The sequence below is a fragment of the Lathyrus oleraceus genome, chromosome 3, assembly GCF_024323335.1.
Source record: "Lathyrus oleraceus cultivar Zhongwan6 chromosome 3, CAAS_Psat_ZW6_1.0, whole genome shotgun sequence".
Taxonomy (NCBI): Eukaryota; Viridiplantae; Streptophyta; class Magnoliopsida; order Fabales; family Fabaceae; genus Lathyrus; species Lathyrus oleraceus.
Genome location: NC_066581.1, coordinates 472673880 through 472688926, shown reverse-complemented (window position 1 = coordinate 472688926; position 15047 = coordinate 472673880). Strand labels below are relative to the sequence as shown.

Genomic DNA, 15047 nt, shown 5'->3' with positions numbered 1-15047 from the left:
GGTAAGAGCAAGATCTTCAACTTTCAGGTTGGACAAAATTTGATTTGAAGCTTGCTTGATGATGTAAAGTTGAGGAGAAGACCTTTCCATTTTTGGCAGTTGGAAATTACAGGCCACTTGCTATTTTGGGAAACTTTTTGTTTGACCTCCAATTCCTCAATGTTGATGTTTGATATGTTGTATGAGGCTTGTATGGACATGAATAAGGTCTCTCAAACCATTTCCCACCATCAAATCCCTGATTAAGTGCACAGTTGACCACAGTTGACTTTGCTAGGGTTTTGGTTGACTGAGCCATGTTCTGATGAATTTCAATCCTCTACCACTTGAGATCTTGATTCCAAATGATATCACAACTCATATGAATCTCTTATGAATGATCATGGTGCCCAAATTCTTCAGAATGGCCACCATCTATTGCTCAATGACTTGCTTGACTGATTGACTGTTGATTGCTTCATCTGCAAGTAACAAGGTTAGATGACAATATTTTTGTACTTTTGGTTAGTAAACAAATGAAAAGCAATGATATACAAATGCAAAACATGCTTGGTGATCAAGAACCACACTCACAAAATGACCCACCCACAAGAAAGGAGGCAAGGTGCACAATGATCTTTGAGGCAATGATGATATGATATGATGCTATAAGGGATCTTAGGGACAAAATTGGGGTCTTACAGAATGTGGTCCAAAAACTTGCCATTTTTGGAAACTTGAAATTACAGGTCACTTTCCATTTTTGGAAACTTTTGGTCTGACTTCAAAATCTTCAATGTAGATGTTTGACATGATGAATGAACCTCTTTTGGACATGAATGAAGTGTCTAAAAACCATTTCTCCACCTCCTAGCCCTCAGTTGACTTTCAGTCGACTTGTATGGGCCTCAAACCTGGGAATGCACTGATGACTTTTGAGCCTCTAGCACTTGGTACAATAGCTTCAAAATGAACCTTGATTCATATAAGCTCTTTAGAATAGTCATGTGGCCTTCATCTCAAGGAAAACTTGATCTCTTTGCACAGATGAATCCTCTTGATGCCAATGCTGGATTGCCATGATGCAATACAATATGTAATGATATATGACCTAAAAATGAAATGAATGCATGAATGGGGGGGTGCAAATTTGAGGTGCTACAGCTGCCCCTATTCAATCAACTGAGAACCTGAACGGATGAGAGCAACAACTGTCAGACCTTCAAGGTACACAGGGATTGAATACCAAAAGAACCGTAAAATTTGCACTCTGCAGGGGATGAAGTGAAAGAAGCGAGGCCATTCACCGACGGCGGCTTCACTGAGGATTCGATATTTATCAAAGAAAGAAACCACGACCAAAAGATCAACAGATGAATGGGAGAAAGAAACCACGACCAGACGTCAACGGACGAATGGGAAGAGAGAAACCACGACCAGACGTCAACGGACGAATGGGAACCACAACCAGACGTCAACGGAAGAATGGGAAGAGCGAAACCATGACCAGACGTCGACAGACGAATGGGAAGAGAAACCACGACCAGACATCAACAGATGAATGGGAAGAGAAACCACGACCAGACATCAACAGATGAATGGGAAGAGAAACCACGACCAGACATCAACGGATGAATGGGAGAAGAAACCACGACCAGACATCAACAGATGAATGGGAAGAGAAACCACGACCAGACATCAACAGATGAATGGGAAGAGAAACCACGACCAGACATCAACAAATGAATGGGAAGAGAAACCACGACCAGACGTCAACGGACGAATGGGAAGAGAAACCACAACCAGACATCAAGAGATGAATGGGAAGAGAAACCACGACCAGACCTCAACAGATGAATGGGAAGAGAAACCACGACCAGACATCAACAGATGAATGGGAAGAGAAACCACGACCAGACATCAACAGATGAATGGGAAGAGAAACCACGACCAGACATCAACAGATGAATGGGAAGAGAAACCACGACCAGACATCAACAGATGAATGGGAAGAGAAACCACGACCAGACATCAACAGATGAATGGGAAGAGAAACCACGACCAGACATCAACAGATGAATGGGAAGAGAAACCACGACCAGATGTCAACAGACGAATGGGAAGAGAAACCACGACCAGACGTCAACAGACGAATGGGAAGAAACTTGATGTTTACGGTCATCGAAAGATGATGTTTACCGACACCAAAAGAAAAAAACCTACACGGGGATCAGCACGACACTCACTAGTCAAAACAAGGCAGACACTTGTCGGGGACTACACTGGGGAGTCACGCTTTCCTTTCACGGACGGGTGAGGAAATAAACCTCTCTGGGGATTGTCAATTCTGAATGCTGTCAAGAGCAACCGCTGCTAATGTGCCATACAGATGTTGAAAAATGATCCGCCTCTGCTGGGGATATGATCCAATCCGGTTTAACACATGTATGCACATGTTTGAGCTTTCTATGGCGTAATGCTCCATATTGAATGGAAATGCTACGCGATTTGAGGATGCAAATGCAAATGATGATTACTATATGCAAGATGCAAAGGGAAGAACTCCTGCTGGGAAAGCGAACGATCACTTGCTGAGCACACGACTCTGATCCGATCTTCCAACTCTGTGAGGAGACACAACAATCCTGCTGAGGATACTCACTGATCTGACATTCTCGAAATGGCAGAAAAACCAACTCAACTAGGGAGTCACTCGTTGGGAAAACACCAACCTCTCGATCATACTGGGGAATAGCACTTGCTGGGGAAATGATAACCCTCACTGGGGACGACCTCCACTGACCTCGGTCCGCTCGGGGACTTCGCCGGGGAAAACAAACAACGCCCACCTCCGATGGGGAAACAGCAACCTTCAGACTTGCTGGGGAAATAACACTCTCAACCCTGCTGGGGAGGATAGCAACCTTCAGACTTGCTGGGGAAATAACATCAACCCTGTTGGGGATTACAGCAAACTCAACCCTGCTGGGGATTACAACACTTCAGGCCCGGCTACTGAGGAACAAAATACCCATAGACACCTCCGTTGGGGAAGTAGCAACCTTCAGACTCTCTGGGGAACTAACAATCCTCAGACTTGCTGGGGAAAGGGCAACCTTCAGGCTTGGCTGCTGAGGATACAAGCCCTGAACTAGCTTTGGACAACCCAACTCCTCACACTACTGAACAGTGTTAAGACACCTTTGAACAAACTGTGGCTCATCTACTTTAGCCAGCAATCAAAGATAGCAACCTGCAAAACAGCAAGACATATGCCCCAAGGGATTATATGGACAAAATACACTCAAGTGTACTCAACATTCAAAATGATTTTCAAATGTTTTATCTTTCTGCACGTTATTGTCTAGCCTTCATGTTTTTTAGATGCAATGTTTATCAAAAATTCGGACGTTTTGCAAACAAAACAGTAAAATAAAAACAAGAGAGCAATTTAACTGAATAACGACTTTTATTGATTGAAAATGGCCTATAAAGGCAAATACACCAGGAAGCAATTCCTAGGAAGAGGTAATTGCGCCAAAAAAGGAAATAAACTATCCTATTGGCAATGTGAACACGGCATCCACTATTTTCCAATTCTGTTATGACTCACAGATCCCCAATTTTCTCCCAAATTCCTTGCTTTCTGAGAAGAACGATTGGACCGATCACATCCTTCGAGATGGTAGAAACTGAAGCGCGATGAAGTATAGATAACTCAGACTGTAGTCTTTGCTTTAATCCCTCTTTTGCCTGGATCGCCTTTTCAGGTTTTCGACTTACCGGGTCTACATATTTTTTTCACCTTTATCCCTAACTTTTGCCCTAACCTTTTTCTCTTTTTTTCTTGGTTCGCCGGGATGCCCTTTTTTGCCTGGACTCTTTTATTCTTTTCGTCCAGCGGGTCAATTTATGCGAAGTATTTTTTAACTGCATCCGCATTCACAGGGGATGGAGAATCCTCACCATCCGTGGTCGTTAACAACGAGGCTTCGCCAGAGAAAACCTTCTTGACCACGAATGGGCGTTCATAACGGTGGGTCCACTTGCCCCGACGATCGTTCTGAGGAGGAAGGATCCTTTTCGACACCACGTCTCCCACATGATACCCACGAGGTCGCACCTTTCGGTCAAAGCACGCTTCATTCGCTGTTGGCACAACTGCCCATGACAAACGGTTGCCAGCCTCTTTTTCTCAATTAGGCTCAACTCTTCGTACCGAGTCCTTATCCACTCCGTCTCTTTCAATTTTACATCCATCAGGACTCTCAATGACGGAATCTGGACCTCAACTGGTATCCCCGCTTCCATCCCATACGAGCGAGAAAGGCGTTGCCCCAGTAGATGTACGCACTGAGGTTCAATACCCAGGATACTAGCTTCGTGTTCAGCCACACTGTTGTTGGTGCATTCCAATGCTAGCCGGGCAGCAAAAGGACCGTGGGCTCCCCTTTGGCGTAACCAAAGCAACACCAACCCCGCTTCCATTCACGTTAACGACCCCATCAAACATCAGAATCCGTTCGGATTCGGGGTCAGGCCCCTCCTCCGGGATCGGTTCCTCACAATCTTTCGATTTGAGAACCATGATGTCCTCATCAGGGAATTCAAACTTCCTCGATTGATAATCATCAATGGGCTGCTGGGCGAGGTAATCAGATAGTACACTCCCCTTGATTGCTTTATGAGAGGTGTACTGAATATCATATTCAGTCAAAATCATTTGCCCTCTTGCAACCCGTTCGGTTAATGCTGGCTTCTCAAAAGTATACTTGATCGGGTCCAACTTGGAAATCCATAAAGTGGTATGAACCAGCATATACTGTCTCAGTCGGCGAGCAGCCTATGCCAAAGTACAACAAGTTTTCTCGAGCAGTGAATATATTGTTTCACAGTCGGTAAACTTTTTGCTAAGGTAAATTGCATGCTCTTTTCGACCAGACTCGTCATGCTGCCCCAGTACACACCCTATAGACCCCTCGAGGGCTGTCAAGTACAGAATTAACGGTCGTCCCTCCACGGGAGGCAATAGAATCGGAGGCTCCTGCAAAAATTCTTTTATTTTTTCAAATGCAGCCTGACAATCATCATTCCACCTGACCGTTTGATCTTTTCTTAACAACTTGAACTATGGGTTCACGCGTGGCTGTTAGATGAGATATGAACCATGAAATGTAGTTCAATCTACCTAAGAAACCACGAAATTCTTTTTCTGTTCTCGGTTCAAGCATTTCTTGTATTGCTTTTTTTTTCTCTGTTTTTTTTTTAGCAGGATCAACCTCGATTCCTCTTTCGTTCACAATAAGCCCCAACAACTTACCGGACCGCACTCCGAAAGTGCACTTATTCGGATTCAACCTCAGTCTGAGTTATCTCAACCAGTCAAACAGCTTGGCCAGATCTGCCAGATGCCCCTCTTCAGTTTGGGACTTTGCTATCATGTCATCAACATAGCATTCAATTTCATGATGAATCATATCATGAAACAAAGTCACCATGGCCCTCTGGTACGTAGCACCGGCGTTATTTAGACCGAATGGCATCACCTCCACTCTTGACACTCGCCTCCAAGGTGGCCCCAACCTTTACTTCCTTTCAGACCTCCTTGGTGCCCAGATTAACAATTTCAACTCGCTCCTCGTGCGGTTGAATCACCTTCTCCTCTGATTTCAACAATCTGGCTAATTCCCTCGGTAATTCACAATCTTCTTCGCCTTCTTCTTCGGCATGATAGATCGGATTTTCGAAGTCATATGAGGGTGTAACAGAATTGTTATCAATGAGATCCGGAGAATACAAAAGTCGGAACGAAGCCAATCAAAAGGCAGGAAAAATGAAAACAAACATTGCCATTTTTATTTTTTAAAATTGCAAAAATAAATGAAAAACAGGGAACACCGCTTTTACTACAAAACATCCGTTTATTAATGATGCAAAATGTTGCAAAATGAAACACATGAGGTGGCCCTTACAATGGACCGATACGTTTCGGGCAAAACGTATGGCTTTCATGCAAACAGAATTGAAAAACAGAAATATTACTCTTCACGTAGAGTGACAGTGATGATCTTTGAGACCTTCCAATTCTCTGGTACGCACGATTTTATCCACGATTCGAGCTCGCAGTCACTGCCAATCTCTTCACCCACCGCACAGGCGTGACCTGGATCCAGCATTCCAGCACCGATGAACGTAAACGGTTGATGGCGTCCTCTGTTCTGCCCAGACGAGTCTTGGCCCGGCTGATAGCCAACCCCGAACCTATCTGCTTTCACCGTAATGTCTACCATTCTTCCCCAGCCTTGGGCTTTTCCATTCTTCACCACTTCCATGGCCTGTTTGTAAGAAGAAATGGACGACTTTTTCTCTTTCTCAGCAACAATGGCATTCTCCGCCTTGACAGTTTCAAACGCATGACATGGTGTTTCACATGGTTCACTGTCCATTTCCACCTCCAACATTCTTTGGATCGTCTCCTTTATCATTGCACACCCATTCATGGCGACAGCCGCACAATAATTATCACAACTAGGGAAAACTCCACTCTTCATCAGATGACTCTGGACCTCAGACATTGGAGTTCTTAACTGATCCACATTCGTCTCCTCCATTTTTCTCTTGTCCTTTGACATCACGTTCACCCCCATAGGACCATGCATTGGCACGGGGTCAGCATTAACATTCGGTGTCGGTGCGAAATTGATGGCTTTAGAATCCACCAAATCTTGGACGACATGCTTAAAAGCTCTACAACCCTCAATGTGATGTTCGGGTGCCCCAGAATGGAACTCGCACCTGACGTTCTCATCGTAATTTGCAGGCCTCTGACCTGGTCCTACCGGAACCAACATCCTCAGCTGAACCAACCCAAGATCCTTCAACCTCTTAAACAGGAAGGTATAAGTCACGGGTGGCTTATCAAACTGACGATCTGTCGTCCCTCTTCTCACCTGGCACCCAGCTCTCTATGCTCTCTGTTGAGGTGGTTGTTGTTGCTATTGTACAAACTGATTACCAACAGGAATAGTCACTGCAGCAGCATACGGGTGGTAACGATCTATACCGTGCCCCTTTTTGGCATACACATCACTTGATTCAACCTCCTTCTTGTGCTGACCATTACCAGAGGGTTCCTTTACTCCAGAAAACGGAGCCTTTCCCTGAGTTTTCTCCATTCTCAGCCAGTTTTCAATCCTCTCCAACCTCTCGGAGATTGCTTTCTGCCCCAAGGTGAACCCTTGCATGACACTGATCAACTCACCCATCTTCTCCTTCAGCTCGAGAATGTCAGCGTTGGGTGGATTCATCATTCTGGGTTTGTTGCACCTGGTAGGGTATCTGTGCGGACGAGCTATGTGCAGAGGAATGATCCGATGTGCGCGAGCAGCGATTCCTGAGTCAATCACACAGGTTAGATACTGACACCTACAAAACAGAAAAAGGGTTAATATGACTCACACATGAATGCAATGTCTATCCGTATGAGGAACATTCTGTCCTTTGATTCTGGCTTCATCGAGATGGATAATAATTTGACAATAACATTTTGACATCAGGATGTCTCTCAACCAGAATCTCAGTCGAGAAGGTACCCTGAGTACGGATAGACATGAGTTAAATGCAGATGAATGCAAAATGGGAATGATGCAGATGCATGAATGCAAGTCACAGTGCCATCCTCCAAGTCATCTGAGCACCCATCAAGTCTCTGAACCGGTCACAGTCATCTGAGGGCCCAAGTAACCACAAATCCAACTTGGGTTGTTTCGAAATAAACGGAACCAGTGGATACATCACCATCATCACAGGAATATCCACTGAACGGATGACAACAAGTTCCTCTGAACAAGTACCCTTGGATTCAACCCGGGGATCCAAAATAAACGGAACCCACTGATAAATACCACGGACAACATTCCAGCATCTCAGAAATAAATCCACAAGTCCATCTGAACCATAGTCACCATCAGTACCTGCAAATGATTCAATCCCGCCCCACACACGGGTGTCATCTAGGCCAGGGTAAGGTCAAGAGAAACGTAGGATAAACAATCCTTTCAAGAATATCATCATATGCACACCAGGTGTATGCAACGATAATACCCCATTAGAATCTGAACTGCTCGTGATATCATGTTCCGCTAAGTGGCGCCATACCACCCGCTTCCCATGAATCACTCTATTCCTAGGTGTCCTAAAGCTCACTCATAGCCTGGGTATTGGGCCTTTTACCTCTTGTGACTCCCACCCAACAGAGAAACAGATACACAGCCAGCACAATGATAATATGATGCATGCAAACGCATATGCACATATATACAATCACAGCATAATAATCATAAATGCAATAAATAAAGCAGCAAAAGAAACCAAAACTATCCTAGAGAGCGCTAGGATTGACTTGCTTAGGGAAGATGGACCAGCAAGAGGTCAACTTCTTTATAGATCCCCAGCAGAGTCGCCAGCTGTCGCATACGCAAAAAACAACCGGCGGGAAAAAGACACAGAGCCGCCACCGTGCGTTATTTATCCCAAAGGAGGGAAAGGAAACGCTCGAAGTAAACCTGAAAAAGGGAAAGGAATGGTCTTACGACCAGAGATTGCTAGGATCAGGAGTCGGTTACGCAAGGGGAAGGTATTAGCACCCCTCACGTCCATCGTACTCGACGGGATCCACGCTCAAAAGAAAAGAATAAGGTTGTTGAATAACTGCTCAAAGAATGCACACACACTAGAATAAAACACAGGAGAAAGAAGACGGAGAAAGCGGACTCGGCAGGATGTCGCATCCTGGGCCTACGTAGTTTGTCAGGCACAAACATCAGAGTTGACGTAGTTCGGGGAAATGGGGAACGTGCTCGCTAGGACATCGCATCCTATGCATACGTATCTTCTCTAACCAGAGAAAGAATCAGAGCACCCGTAGCTCGGCTAACGCACGCCAAAACACTGAAAAAGGACGCTGAGACGTCAAGAGAAATATACAACAGGAAACGGAATGCCAATAAATGGTCTTACATCTGACTCCGAACAAACAAACGCAAACAGGAAACAAAATGCCAATAAATGGACTTACATCCAACTCCACAAACAACAAACAAACGGGAAACCGAATGCCAATAGATGAACTTACATCAGACTCCGGACAAGCAAACGCCAACAGGAAACGGAATGCCAATGGCTGGTCTTACATCCGACTCCTAACACACACCCACGAAAAGAAGAAGGGTCTCGATTGCAACTGGGGCAAGAGAAAAGGAAGGTCTCGATCGCAACGAGGGCGAGAGAAAAGGAAGGTCTCGATCGCAACGAGGGCGAGAGAAAAGAAGGATTAATGTTAGTCGTCAGTCAAACTCGACAAGACATCGCATCTCGTGCCTAGGTATCTCATCTGAACATGAGAATCAGAGTTGCCGTAGTTTGGCTAAACTATTTCTGTTTGTTTTGTGTTTTTTAGATGAACAACATCACTACGCAATCTACCAGATGCTCGACCTTTGGAGACTTACTCACCTGTAGTAGAAGGAGTCAACGTGTCCTTAAGGGAAGATAATGTTTGTTTGTGTTTTAGGAAAGCTCACGCAAGAAAGGAAGTCCTAGACGAAGGAACCGTGCTACCTCAATTGACATGCAAACGAGAGACTATGCGAAGTCTAGCAAACCTATGGGGATACAATCACACCACACAAACACATACAGCATGAAGTAAACACACCAACAAGGGGGCTCAAACATCAAGGGTGAGGCTTTAGTCAAGGGGTCATATCAACCTCGAAAAACAAGCCGGGCTTTAGTCAAGGGGTCATATCAACCTCGATAAACAAGCCAACTGTAGGGTATCTGAGGCTCTTAACCACTGACATTGACCGTCAGGGTGAGCAGATGAAAGGTAATGAGGATTGGACCTCATAGCTCTTAACCCGGGCATGGGTGAGCTTCAATCAATGAAGACGCGGGGATCCAGAATGAGGGACCCTACTCCACTTGACTGACTCTATATACAAGGATCTTGGGTTAGGTTCAAGAGCCTCAGCACGTGGTGCGAGCATAATGAACGACTCAAACGATTAGCAGGGGACTGACTGCTAGTCCCTTCTATCTGCCAATTGCCTCTTCACTTAGGAGGACTTAAGTATCCATGCCTCGACAAGGAGGTCTTTAGCACAAACATAAACAAACACAATCATTGCCTCTTAAGGAGAACTTCAGCCAAATGCCTGCCAAAAGAAACGACAGGGCTTCCCGACTACATGGAGTTAGAGGATGATTACCTAGGTGGTATACCAACCACAAGCAAAGCAAAGCTCAAGCAATGGGCTAAAAGCGACTAAAGTACCTGTAAGAAAGTCAAACAAGTCAATATTCACATTCAGACAAGTCAAACAGACAATCAACAGTGGTTCCTCAATATGCACACAAGGTAAGTCAACATGTGTAAGCAACTCAAGTGAGTTCTTCACCAAGGATCCTACAACACAACCAAGGTTAGTGGACAAAGTAATTTGCATCTCAAGTTGTGAGACTATACCAATCATTAGTGCTAAACCTGAAACACAAACACAATTGGTGAGCACAAACCACTAGTACCAAGACTAGGGTCAAAGGCAAAGCAAATAGTCAAAACAACAATTGATATTTCACATGAAGCTCACTTATTCAAGTAGGAACATGTCCTAAAAAGGACCAGACTCAAATCCTAAGGCAAATCCATCTAATGATCATGCTAAGGCAAAGGCACACAATGTGACCAACAATTGGGCATTCAAATGAGAAAATGCACATTAAATCAAAAACTCATCCAATGATCATGAAATTTTTTATGTGATATCAACATGTTAAACATAATCATCATGCAAAAATCTAGAATCAGAGGAGCTCAATTGGCATGTCAATGAAAATGAACAAGATCAACATCAAAATGTGTGACACACATTGTCACACCATACATTCATGTATCTAAAACAGAAATGAAAAATGCTAAAAATGCCAAACAAAAGCTCAAACATCATGCAACATGTTAGGACTCAGCACATCAAATTTCAAGGCATTTGGACAATTAATGAGCATTTCACAATCAATTGAATGAAGCATGGTAGTTTTGCATACATGTTCAAACATCAGTTCACATTCAAAAATCCAAAAATGATAAAATCAGGAAATTCATACCACAAAATAATAGACATTACAAGGAACATGTGGCAAAAACTTTGGATTAAATTGGATGCATATGCTATTTTTAGTGATTTTTTGAAGTAACGAATAAAAAATGAAATAATGTTGCAAATCATATGGAAAATGAAATGAAGAGAAAATTGGAACAATGCAACAGGTAAGGATCGAACCAAGGTTATGGCAGTCAAAATGAGCGCTTGAAATAAAAACAAATGAAATGTCCACGCCTGGAATCGAACCCAGGGCATATCAAAACGCCGTGTTTGGCTATGGTACAATTAAATCAAATGGATTTTCCAGAATGTCCTCAGCAAGAATCGAAGCGAGGTTACAAGCGCGTTTTGTACAAAATGCTGCGTACCACTTAAATGAGTTGGCAAGCCAACTCAGAGTCAACGTACGCGTGGACCAGGTCAGGGAAGCGCTAGCCAATGGTTTCGCCACAAGGACGCATGCGTGGCAGCGTACAAGGCAAACCCTAGCACCTTTTTCAGACGGTGGAGCAAGGCGGTTTCCACCGTCTTCTCCGGTAGAACGCTGGCGACGATCATGAGAAAAAAATACCAGAATGGAGAATGCCATATATGGATCGAACCGCCATTGCATGTAGATCATGAATCCAACATCTATTTGACCTAACTCTCAATAACAAGCATGGATCGAAGGAAAACAAATTGGACTTCCAAACTTTAAATTGACACAACTCATTCAATTCTCATCCATTTTCAAAAGTCTGTATATCAAAATCATCAGCATGGAAAACTCTACAAGATCATGGCAATAAAACAGCAAATAGTGAGATTCGAAATCCAACCTTCTTGGAGAGCAGTGAGTTGAAACAGTTGATTCGAGCTCCAGCAATGTCCAGATCTTCTCCTCTATGTGTATCTTGAAGTTTGATGCAAGAAATATCAGCTGAATCCTCTTGAATGAAGCTTAATCTTCAAGATCCATCTTCATGAGTTTGTGCACGATTTGCTTGATTCTTGGCCAATTTCTTCAAATCAATGCTTGATTCCTACTCAATGACACATGCTGAACACGATTATGCAATAAAATCAATGAGTTATGTGAAGAAAATTCAAGTTTCAATTGAGAGAATTTTTGGAGGGAAGTGAGATTCTAGATCTAGAACTTGTAAGAATGAGAAATTCTGTTACAATTAAGCTTATATATGACCTGTTAATTACTTTGCTAATGATGATTAGGCTTGGCTAATGAAAAGTTAAGAAGAAATAAGGTGTATGACCAAAAATGCAAAATGAGGGTGCATGGCTCAACCCCACGTGAACAGTAGCATGTTAGGGCCCAAAGTCATTTAAAATCATCCAACAATCATGATGGAATTGGAATTAAGTTCATGTGATGCACCAATTTTAAATTCTTCATTTTCCCTCCAAAAAGCACATGCATGCACCAATGATCATGTGTGATTGTTTCATGCAATGCCATGATGGATTTGGAAAATATAAGTGCAAAGAAGCAATATGCAAAAAGAGTGACTCAATTTGGAGTTTTGAATCAAAAGTTATGGCACTTTGAAGTTTCATGCACACTTGGTGATCATTTGCTCATAACTCCTCAACCATTCATCAGATGCTCATGATCTTGGACTTTTTGGAAATGGGAGAGAAAGATCTTCAACTTTCATGTTGACCAAAATTTCATTTGAAGCCTCTTTGATATTGGAAAGTCAAGTTGAATGTGGTCCATAAACTTGCCATTTTTGGAAACTTGAAATTACAGGTCACTTTCCATTTTTGGAAACTTTTGGTCTGACTTCAAAATCTTCAATGTAGATGTTTGACATGATGAATGAACCTCTTTTGGACATGAATGAAGTGTCTCAAACCATTTCTCCACCTCCTAGCCCTCAGTTGACTTTCAGTCGACTTGTATGGGCCTCAGACCTGGGAATGCACTAATGACTTTTGAGCCTCTAGCACTTGGTACAATAGCTTCAAAATGAACCTTGATTCATATAAGCTCTTTAGAATAGTCATGTGGCCTTCATCTCAAGGAAAACTTGCTCTCTTTGCACAGATGAATCCTCTTGATGCCAATGATGGATTGCCATGATGCAATGCAATATGTAATGATATATGACCTAAAAAATGAAATGAATGCATGAATGGGGGGGTGCAAATTTGAGGTGCTACACAGATGCCCCAGGCGGGTAAATCTGGCTCTGAAGGAAACACTTGATATCATAATACCATGGCTTATCATCTTTTACTTCTTCTACTGCAAATACATGAGCTGGTCTGTCCAAGCGCATCACGGTGATATTGGGGACTTCATTCCACAATTTAACCACAATCATTGAAGCAAGCGTAGCAAGAGCATCTGCCATCCGATTCTCATCTCGAGAAATATGATGGAAGTCAACCTCAATAAAGAACGTTGAAATCCTCCTCGCATAATCTTTGTATGGAATGAGGCCAGGCTGATTCGTTTCCCATTCACCCTTAATCTGATTAACAACGAGGGCCGAATCACCATATACATCAAGATGCTTGATCCTTAGATCAATACATTCCTCCAATCCCATAATACAGGCCTCATACTCAGCCATATTATTCGTGCATTTGAAAGTTAGCCTTGCTGTAAAAGGAATATGCGCGCCCTGAGGAGTAATAATCACGGCCCCAATACCATTTCCATACTGATTTACAGCGCCATCAAACACCATACTCCATCTGGAACCAGGCTCTGGCCCTTTATCAAGTGTAGGCTCATCGCAATCTTTTACTTTCAAATACAGAATTTCCTCATCCGGGAAGTCATACTGAACTGACTGATAATCTTCAATAGGCTGATGTGCCAAATGGTCAGCCAAGATACTACCTTTAATAGCCTTCTGAGCTCGATACTCAATATCATACTCAGATAACAACATCTGCCAACGGGCAATTCTCCCTGTTAAAGCAGGCTTCTCGAAGATGTACTTGATTGGATCCATTCTGGATATCAACCAAGTCGTATGATTTATCATATACTGGCGTAAGCGCTTAGCAGCCCAAGCCAAAGCACAGCATGTCTTTTCAAGCATTGAGTATTGAGACTCACAATCAGTGAACTTCTTACTCAGGTAGTAAATAGCATACTCCTTCTTCCCTGATTGGTCTTGCTGACCAAGGACACAACCCATCGAGTCTTCAAGAACAGTCAGATACATGATCAAAGGTCTTCCCTCTACAGGCGGAGACAGAATCGGAGGCTCAGACATATATTCTTTAATACTGTCGAGAGCTTTCTGGCAATCCTCGGTCCAATCATGAGACTGATCTTTCCAGAGGAGCTTGAATATAGGCGCACATGTGGCAGTCATGTGGGATATGAATCTGGAGATATAATTCAAGCGGCCAAGAAAACCTCGGACTTGCTTCTCAGTTTTGGGCGCAGGCATCTCTTGTATTGCTTTGACCTTTGCAGGATCAACCTCAATACCTCTTTCACTAACAATTAAGCCCAATAACTTTCCAGAACGGACTCCAAATGTACACTTGTTGGGATTCAGACGAAGCTTATATTTCCTCAAACGCTGGAAAAGCTTCAACAAATGCTCTACATGTTCATCTTCCGTTCTTGACTTAGCAATCATATCGTCAACATATACCTCAATCTCCTTGTGCATCATATCATGAAACAAGGTGGTCATAGCTCGTTGATACGTGGCTCCGGCGTTCTTCAAACCGAAGGGCATCACTCGATAACAGAATGTTCCCCAAGGTGTGATGAATGTTGTCTTCTCCATATCCTCGGGTTCCATTTTAATCTGATTATATCCAGAAAATCCATCCATAAACGAGAAGACTTTGAATTTAGCTGTATTGTCTACCAACATATCAATGTGTGGTAGAGGGAAATCATCTTTCGGGCTAGCTTTATTCAAG

At 43.2% G+C, this 15047-nt stretch overlaps 1 pseudogene; it reads right to left on the bottom strand.

The window, feature by feature from the left end:
* LOC127131698 (uncharacterized) overlaps window positions 1-7154 on the bottom strand; it is a 46353-nt pseudogene extending 39199 nt beyond the window's left edge.
* Window positions 7155-15047: the final 7893 nt, after the last annotated feature.